The sequence below is a fragment of the Tachypleus tridentatus genome, chromosome 4 (genome assembly GCF_004210375.1).
Source record: "Tachypleus tridentatus isolate NWPU-2018 chromosome 4, ASM421037v1, whole genome shotgun sequence".
In the NCBI taxonomy this organism is placed as follows: Eukaryota; Metazoa; Arthropoda; class Merostomata; order Xiphosura; family Limulidae; genus Tachypleus; species Tachypleus tridentatus.
The window spans coordinates 123,221,591-123,232,181 of record NC_134828.1 but is presented as its reverse complement, the minus strand read 5'-3'; the positions used below and the strand labels follow the sequence as shown (position 1 = coordinate 123,232,181).

General features: G+C 37.3%; 1 pseudogene; it reads left to right on the top strand.

The window, feature by feature from the left end:
• The first annotated feature begins 983 nt into the window (after positions 1–983).
• Positions 984–2,429, top strand: LOC143248421 (putative nucleotidyltransferase MAB21L1; annotated as a pseudogene).
• Positions 2,430–10,591: the final 8,162 nt, after the last annotated feature.

Below are 10,591 nucleotides of genomic sequence, written 5' to 3'. Positions count from 1 at the left end.
TACAGTGTTGTCTCAAGATGAAGCAAGTGTAAGTATAGAATAAAATGGACAACATCCAAAAGTTGGGTTTTTACTATACCCAGGTCAGAAAATATAAAATAGTCATTCTTTTTAAGGCTGGGTCTTTGCAGGTTTCGTTTCAAAGAGTAAATTGTTTGGATCCTCGTCACGCTCGTTCGTTACTTAATGGATTTAAACACTTCTAAACTGTCTCGTGAACATTATCATCTGGTGAAGGTAAAGAGTGTTAGCCAAGCCTCCTTACAGTAACTTTGTTAAACGAGAATTTCTGCTAAAGTGAAACTTATAATCTATAGAAACCACAACACTGTACAATATTAGAACGTTCCGTTCGTCATGGCTGGTTTAACGAGACTAGTGCCTGGCTGGTTTAATGTGACTAGTTTGATGAGACCAGTGCATGGCTAGGTTGAGCCATTATTTCCTACAGCAGATCATTAGCAGATACGTTTCTCGAACGACCTGAACAAGGTAGTGTATTCAGTTCTGTCAACCGTGAGAGACATATACTGTCCATCTCCCACTGAGCTGCCGCCAGTTATGGAGCCTAAGGTAGCAGATAGCATCTCTTGTACAGCCATATCTTAGGTAACAGATAGCATCTCTCTTCAAATCAATGTTCTAGTCTAAAACAGTGTTCTAACCTAAATCAATGTTTTAACCCAAAACAATGTTCTAGTCTGAAACAGCATTCTAACTTAAAACAATGTGAATATATAATATTTCGGTTTCCTTATTTGAATGAGGATAGTCCACGATCCACAGACAAGGACCACCTGGTAAGTCCCTCCTACAGCCGGGAGGGATCTGTCTCCAACTTACCTCAGTGACTGATTGAACAGGACAGTTACCATCTTCTCTGACCAATCACCGTACACCGACAACTGAAGCTGTGTTAAGTGTTTCACAGCAGGTTGTCTGTGGGCGGGAAGTGGCGGAAGTTACCGGTGGGCATCCATACTTCAGCTGGTACTTCGTACACGCCGCGGTGGTCGAGATGTTGGTGCCGTCAGACACGATGGCAGCCCAGTCCAAGCTGCTATATCATTTGAACAAGTTCTACGGAGAGAGGGTACAGGCCCGCAAAGTGGCCGTCGCGAAAACAGTCAAAGACGTCTGTAAAGTCGTGCAAGACGTGTTGAAGGAGGTGGAAGTACAGGAACCACGGTTTATCTCGTCGCTCAACGAATGTAACAGCAGATTCGACGGCTTAGAGGTGCTTTCACCGACCGAGTTCCAAGTGATCCTTTACCTCAACCAGATGGGGGTGTTCAACTTCGTAGACGACGGATCTTTACCTGGTTGTGCCGTCTTAAAGCTCAGTGACGGCCGCAAGCGTTCTATGTCACTCTGGGTAGAGTTCATCACGGCCTCGGGCTATCTCTCTGCTCGGAAGATTCGCAGCCGTTTTCAAACGCTCGTGGCTCAAGCGTGCGACAAGAGCAATTACAGAGACGAGGTCAAGATGGTCGCCGACACCACGGAGGTCAAACTGAGAATCAGAGAACGCTATGTTGTGCAGATCACACCGGCGTTCCGCTGCAGCGGACTCTGGCCGCGGTCTGCAGCCCACTGGCCAAACCACACATCCCTTGGCCTACTCCCAACCTGGTGGCAGAAGTGAAGGCCGAAGGATTCGATTTATTGTCCAAGGACTGCATATTTTTTACAGGGTAAACAGTCTTCAATGGAAGGTGACGCCTGGTTGTTACACTTCATGGAAGCCGAGAAGACCCTGCTGAGTGGAGGCTGTCGGAAGAAGTGCCTCAGTATCCTGAAGACGATGAGGGATCGTCACCTGGACCTGCCGGGCAATCCTGTCACGAGCTACCATTTGAAGACTCTGCTACTGTACGAGTGTGAGAAGCACCCCCGGGAGCTGGAATGGGACGAGGCCTGTCTAGGTGACCGGCTCAACGGTATTCTGTTACAGATGATTTCGTGTCTCCAGTGTCGCCGCTGTCCACACTACTTCCTACCCCAGCTGGACCTCTTCAAAGGGAAGTCACCCAGCTCCCTAGAGAACGCAGCCAAGCAATGCTGGCGTTTGGCCCGAGAACTATTGACCAATCCTCGGTCATTAGAAAAGTTGTGACAACGTTTAATGAATAAAAACAGCTTTTCTAGAGTTTACGCGTTCTGACCACGAGCAGAACCACGGGAGTTATCGTGAGAAGGTCTGACAGAATCATGGAAAATGTTACGATAAGGTCAGAAACCCACCGTATATCCTATATAACCTAAAACACGTTAACTGTGTCGTGTAAGATTAAGTAAACAAAAGCGAGCATTAGTGGTGGTTCTGTTCTGTAAACATTAGAAACTGTAAATACGTATGAATAAGTTATCAATACTATATATATTATCTGTATACTGAATCTGAATATTATACATGTACATTTTTATCATGTAAAATAAATATTAGAGACACAACAACTGTAGGTTAAACCTGAGTGTTTTTAAAGTAGATCTTCATAACGTACAGTAAATATTACAGGAGACACAAGAACAGTAGGTTAAACCTGAATGTTTTAAAAGTAGATCTTCATAACGTACAGTCAATATTACAGGAGACACAAGAACAGTAGATTAAACCTGAGTGTTGTTAAAGTCGTTTTTTTATAACGTGCAATAAATATTAGAGGAGATACAAGAACTGTAGGTTAAACCTGAATGTTTTTAAATTAGATTTTCATAACGTGCAGTAAATACTAGAGGAGACACAAGAACTGTAGGCTAAATCTGATAATTCTTAAAAACTAAAAGAAAGCTGCATCTAGCTAAATTTCTCTGTTCTAAACTTTGTTTCGACAACCAAGTACAGATGCATGTTTGTAATCAAATTACATAACCCTAATGAAATACACAATATCATAAGGGTGGTGTTTGATGTCGGAAGTGAGACCCGAAGCTCCAACAGTCATACTTTGCTTATGAAAGACATTATAGCTACCTGACTAGTAAGGGGTGAGCTGACAGAAAATTGTTAAAATAACTGATTTTTTTAGTTGTTTAAGTATTTAGAAAGGATTAACTACTGATAAAACGCATTTCAAATGTATGATTGGATTGAATTAGTTGAACGATGGACACACTCACTTTGAGGTTGCATTATTATAAACCATCAGGTGTTGTAATGTTTTCCCTCTCATTCCTTACCTTGTTTCCTTACTTTTGATGGTACTACTTCCTTTTTTTTTACACTTGTCTTATAGTTTTCTTGATATTGAGTCTCAAGAGTGACTGTGCTCTAGGCCTTTCCTCTTAAAGCTTTTCTTATATTTTCTCTCGACATTTCTTGGCTCTGATCAATATCTTTGCTGTAGTTTTCTTCCATCTAGCCAGTGTGGCAGCTTTTGTTTTGGATGGATTGATAGCTAAGGTTTATTTCACATATTCAACATTATTATTTCTAAACTCAACTATATTCTTACAGTAATAATCTCTTTATCGGAGTAAAGACTTTTCAAGGTTATCAACATACGATTTTTGATGACGAGAAACCCACTTGATATAAAAATGTATCTCAGAACGGTTGTTATGAGTATTAACACTTTTATTGATAAGGAGAGAACACGTTTCGACCTTCCTAAGTCATCTTCAGGTTAACAAGGAGAGAATTTGAATGTGATCATTGACGGACACATGTCTCAGGGACGAGAGTATAAACGGGTACGGGATTGTAGGGGGCGTTGCAGGTGGATGTTAGGTTATTAATTAGTATAGATATAAGGGTGTTCCTCTATATTGGTTTCAGTTGCTGTATAAGTAGAACTTCTTTGATTTTGCGTTTGTTTATATTTGTTTCCTTACTTAATATCTGGGTGTTTTCTATGGTTGTGTTCTGTTTATTTGATTTGAAATGTTCAAAAACGTGTGAAGGTGTTTTTTTTTGTTATTTGAATCTAGTTTCCATTTTTCTGCTTGTTTCTTCAACGGTCATATTCAAATTCTCTCTTCCTTAACCCGAAGATGACCTATGAAGGTCGAAACGTTATTCTCTCCTTATTAATAATAGTGTTAATACTAATAACAGCTGTTCTGAGATACAAACATACGATTTTATTCCTTTCTGAAGTTTTATTTCCTTGAAAGACGTATTTTAAAATCTCACTGTTTCAGGTACGACCTTAGATGTCAGTATAACATACTTAGTTTTTAAAAAAATACATAGGTAAATTTGGCAACTTACATTTTTTTTAATGTTCGTTCCAGAGCACTCGAGCAAAGTCGTGTCAGATTTCGACAGTGAAAGCGTTCATCCTCACGTAAGAGATTCACGTGTTAGGGACCAACTGCAATGGTAAAATTGCTTTGCCTAACACAGAATTCTCGAGTCAGATGTAAAGAGACGAAAACTTCGCTTTCAAAGGTTAGACTATAGATAGAACTTAGATCTAGATAATCTACTTGGTACACAATTTTTCAACTCGCTGATACAGCTACAGGCTCATTGCGTAATGCGTGCTCATAAGCAATCGTTCACCGGTACGTGAAATGAGGACAAGTTATTATTGACAACTTGTCAATTGAGCGTGCTTGTAATCATAGAATATGGATACTAGTATGATGTTAACTAGTTATTAGCATTACAAACTATTTATTGTTATTACCGCGGTTATAAGTAAACTAAGAATAATACTTTTAACCATATAGTGTAATTTAATCTGGCATATTTATATTTGCATAAAATGAAGACTAAATAGAGATATGCCTTTCAAACATCGTCAGTCAGTGAGTCAGATTGACACATTTGTAGATTTGATTAATTTTTTTTTTTACCCTGGCGATTTTCCGAAGTACTTCGGTGACTTGTTACTCTACATTTGGTTTGTTTACTAGTGAACAATGTTTACAGAGTCTTGTTTACATGCTAGTGCATGTGTTTAAGACTTTAATTTGTACTGTACATATTGCACGTTCGTCTTAAATTGTTCTAAAATACATTCCTACTGACTAATTCTAAAATATATTTTGTTAACCACTTTTAAAATGTATCTTGATTAATTAGTTCAAACATATCCAGGGGCGTAGATCATGGGGGGATGGGGTATACATCCCCTCCTTCATTTTAGGTGGGGGGTATGGTGCATACAATCATCCCCCCTACAGTTTGGTCTGTTGAATTGTTTTATCGCATCACAGGCCTACAAATTGTGTGTTTGTTCTTGTGATTCTCGTTTTCTTACCAATCGAATTACATAATTAGGCCTAGATGTAGGCTTTTTCAGTAGCCGAAATGTATATCTTTCATATAGGCGTGCTTCTAAGCTTTTCGATGTAAGAGATAGTTCGTAAGTATCAGTCAGTAGGCCTAAGTATACATGCAAGTATCGTGGCAACAAGATTATTCTGTGACTGCATGGTTACAGCTTTAAGGTTCACGTAATCAGAGATTACCAATTTGCAAATTAAACAGTCCACATAAGTGGTTGCAAAAATCATCCCCCCATCGGGTGTAAAAAATCTATGCCCCTGAACATATCTGTACAAACTTGTTGAAAACATATTCGTCAAACTAGTTCAAAACATATGTCAATTAATTTGTAGTGATATATTTTGACAAGTTAACTGACACATATTTTAAACTAGTTTGTACAGATATGTTTTGAACTAGTTAGAACTATTAGTTATTTGTACTAATTAATTATATATACATATATCTAATAACTGGTCCTAAATTTATACATGCAATTTCCTTTCTTAATTTTTCTATTACTTCTCTCTGGCCAGAGATGGGAATGATAATTAACAAACTAGAAGATGGTTAATTCTTTAATTAATTAAGTTCTGATAATTTATACCTTCATAAGATAGTTAGGTTGTTTTTCTAACGAGATGCACGCACACCAGTTAAATTCTCGTTTTAAAACACACACGCCGCGATCATGACTGCCTGCCAGCATTGGAAGAAGCACATTCAGGTTTCACGTGCACTGCACAAGCAACGATTGTCTAAAGCGTCGATATGAATACCTCAGGCATACTCATTGTCGCAGCATGTGCACGAAAATATTCGCTGTAATTTAACCACAATAAACTAAAGTTCAAAATACGTAAACAAACAGCGTTCTGGGATGGTTTCAAGAACACTAAACAGATATAGTCCCATAAATAAGGGTTAATGTAGATAGATATAGTCCTAGAAATAAGGGTTAATGTAGATAGATATAGTCACAGAAATAAGGGTTAATGTAGATAGATATAGTCTCAGAAATAAGGGTCAATGTTGTTGTTTGAATAGTTTTTTATGTGGAAGAAACACCAGACAAGTTTGGATTTAAAACCTGTTTGCTCGAAATACGCTTCTCAAACTTTCACGTTTCGTTCTTTAAATATTTAATAGAAACTTGTATATGGGTCAAGGGTAAGATTAGTTTCATATCGTTATTGACTTGAAGACAATTCGAGGAAGTAGAAACTCAGTAGTGATACATAAATGTTAGACATTATGTACGTTTCGTTAACCGTCAGATAACTACTTTGTTTTTCAATTTTGGACAAAGCTACACGACAGATATCGGGCTAGCCGTCCCTATTTTAGCCATTAACGACTCTTGGTCTACTGTTTCTCTAACCAATAGGGAGATTGGCCGTCTCGTTATAACGCTCTTACGGTTGAAAAGGCAAGCGTGTTCTAAAAGACGGGGATTCGAACTTGTAACTTTCAGAGTGCGAGCCAAGCACCCTAATCACCTGACCATGCTGGGCAATCAATTAACTCCATAAAAAATATCGAACATACCAATCCTTGTGGCTTCGTTCAGTTAGTCAGGGTCTTACTTTATTTGAATTAGTTAAGTATGAGAAGATCACAGGTAACTATAATTAATCAATACGTTTAATCTCTCACTTTCTGACATGAGTTGTTTGTTTTAACATAAACGCTTAATGACTTCTTCCTTTAAACCTCGGTTACCACATAACACGTTAGTTTTAGCTGAGCTAAAAAAACACGAATAATAACGACCAGAAGGGTAAGAAAAGCTGATAACACGACGACTTGAAACTAGTGCTATAACCAGAAGCTCGACATTTCACACAACGGTTTGAAATCAGTATTGTAACCAGAAATTTAGACAAATAACACAACGGTTTCAAACCAGTACTGTAATCAGAAATGTAGACATGTAATAAAACGGTTTTGGAACCAGTACTGTAATCACAAGACTAGACATATAACACAATGTAATGACGAGAAACCCATCTGAATTAAAAATGTATCTCAGAACGGCTGGTATGGATGTTAACACTTTTACTAATAAAGCTGAGAACAATGTTTCGACCTTCTAATTAGAACATCTTCACATTAACAAAGAGTTTGCAACTAATCGTTGCCGGGCATATGTCTTAGGTTCGAGAGTTTAAAAGCGTACAGGATAGTAGGGGGTGTTGCAGTTACATTGTCAGGTTATTAAAGAAAAAACGTTGAAAAATTATACGCACACAAGTAGATGAATAACAAATAAATGATAATAATTCCCAAGATACAACAAACTACAAAACCATATACTGTTACATACCATGTATTCCAGACATCAACGAAAAAATAACCAACATTTGGAAAAAACTTATAACAAAATACAACATTCCAGTAAACACCAAATTTATTCAAAAATCAGGTACAAAACTAAAGTCCATACTGTGTAAAAACTACACTGACAAACACAACACCAACATAATTTATAAAATACAATGCAACAACTGCCACGACTTCTATGTTGGAGAAAGAACCAGAAAAATGGAAACTAAATACAAAGAACACACAAAACACCTTCATATGTTTTTGAACACTGCAAATCAAATAAACACAACATAACCATAGAAAACACCCAGATACTAAGTAGGGAAACAAATATAAACAAAGGCAAAATCAAAGAAGCCCTACTTATACAACAAAACCAAAATTAAACCAATATAAAGGAACACTACATACTTGTACTGATTGATAACCTAACATCCACCTCCAACGCCCCCTACAATCCCGTACACCTTTATACTCTTGTCTTTAAGACGTGCCCGGCGACGGTTAGTTGCAAACTCTTTTTTTTGTTAACCCGAAGATAACCTAAGAAGGTCGAAACGAACGTTGTTCTCTGCTTTATTAGTAAAAGTGTTAATACCCATACCAACCGTCCTGAGACACGTACAACACAATGGTTACAAACTAGTACAGCAATGAGGAAGATAGACATATAACACAATAGTTTGAAACCAGTATTGTAATCAAAAGACTATATATATATAACACAACGGTTTGAAACCAGTACTGTAACCAGAAGGTGAGATTTATAACACAAAGGTTTTAAACCAGTAATATGATCAGAAGGCTAGACATATTACACAACGGTTTGAAACCAGTATTGTAATCACAAGACTAGACATACAACACGATGATCTGAAACCAGTATTGAATTCATAATACTAGACATATAACACGATGGTTTGAAACCAGTATTGTAACCAGAACGTTAATACAATGTTATTGTATGTTATGAGTTTAATACGTACAGTGACGAATTATTAATTGTTACACATATTGTTCAAGACTGTGGGTGTGTTTATAATTTATACATGTTAATAGTTGTTAGTTTTTAATCTACACGTCACAGTGCATACAGTTAAAAGGACTTATGAGTAGATTTATCATCTTGTTTGCCACTTTATCTTTTTACTTCGGCCCGGCATGGCCAAGTGTGTTAAGGCGTTCGACTCCTAATCTGAGGGTCGCGGGTTCGCATCTCCGGCGCGCCAAACATTCTCGCCCTTTCAGCCGTGGGTGCATTATAATGTGACGGTCAATTCCACTATTCGTTGGTAAAAGAGTAGCCCAAGAGTTGGCGGTGGGTGGTAATGACTAGCTGCCTTCCCTCTAGTCTTACACTGCTAAATTAGGGACGGCTAGCACAAATAGCCCTCGAGTAGTTTTGTGCGAAGTTCAAAAAACAAAACTTTTTAGTTTTACTTATATTAAAATAATGCTTCTACGAATCAATCGATATGGGAGCAATTAGTAGTGTAGTTTCGTATTAGCGTCTAATTTGGTGTTAGGCCTATCGGGAAATATTTATTATTTAAACTTCAAGTAAAAAAAAACATATATCTTAAGTTAAAAAAAACGAAAACTTATTATATATAAATTACACCGATGTATATATATATATATCGGTTCAGTTTAGAAGTCAAAACCGTTCAATAACGCAACTGATATGAAAATAATCAAGCTACGAAGCATAAAATGTAGAGAACCCTTACAGCCAAATTTGTATGACATACATAATTATAAAACACACATACACAAAACACAACATGGTGTAATTTTGGAGTCCGCCGCTAAGATAGCGGTAAGTTTTCTAATTTACAACCCTAAAATTAGGGGTTCGATTACCTACGGTGTATACTACAGAAAACCCAGTGTGGCTTTACTATAAGAAAAACACAAACACAGTGGTTTCGGACAAGTGGACGTCTTCACTTTAAGCAGAATCAAAAGCGAGATATATTCAAGTACAGCGCTACCTAATGGCAAATTAACGAAGCATAACTATGTCACTTGTTTGTGTAAAAGTATCTTGTTTTCATTATAAAATATTTGCAAAGCGTTGGCTTGAGCGGCTCCATTATGACAGATGTGTACAAAACAAAAATAATTTTAGTGTAACGACTATGTAAAAAGCTTTTACAAACAGACGTAAAACTAAAACAAGTGATAACATTCAATACATGTATTTCATGGGTTTGGAGGTCAAACTGTACCTTCTTTATCAAGAGAACTTGCGTATACGGACAGCTTCCAGATGTCGCTGTTATCAACCACAGCTAGCAACCACAGACGAAAAGTGATTTTGTCCAGGTCTTACATACCGCGGCATTCTGTGTTGCGATAAAGTCGGAAAATGGGTTTTAGGTAGAAAATAACGGTCTCTAGACACCAGACAGAAGAGCTAATGTTTTTATCCTAGAAGACAACAACAACTTAAACAATTTCATCATCTTGGAAATCCATCTAACTACACAAACAGTATGTTAAAACAGTCTCAACAGCCACTCTAACTATACAAACAGAACGTTAAAACAGTCTTAACAACCCATCTAACTATACAAACCTTACGTTAAAACAGTCTCCACAACCCCTCTAACTATACACACCGAACGTTAAAAGAGTCTCGACAACCCATCTAACTATACATACAGTATGTTAAAACAGTCTGATAACCCATAGAACTACACAAACAGAACTTTAAAACAGTCTTATAACACATCTACCTATACATACAGTACGTTAAAACAGTCTCGATAGCCCATCTAACAATGCATACAGTACGTTAAAATGGTCTGTTAACCCATAGAACTACATAAATAGAGCCTTAAAACAGTCTTATAACTCATCTAACCATACAAACAGAACGTTAAAACAGTCTCGACAACCCATCTAATTATACAAATAGAACGTTAAAACAGTCTCGACAACCCATCTAATTAAACATACAGTATTTTAAAACAGTCTGATAACCCATCTAACTATACAAACAGAACGTTAAAACAGTTTCAACAACCTATCTAACTAAAC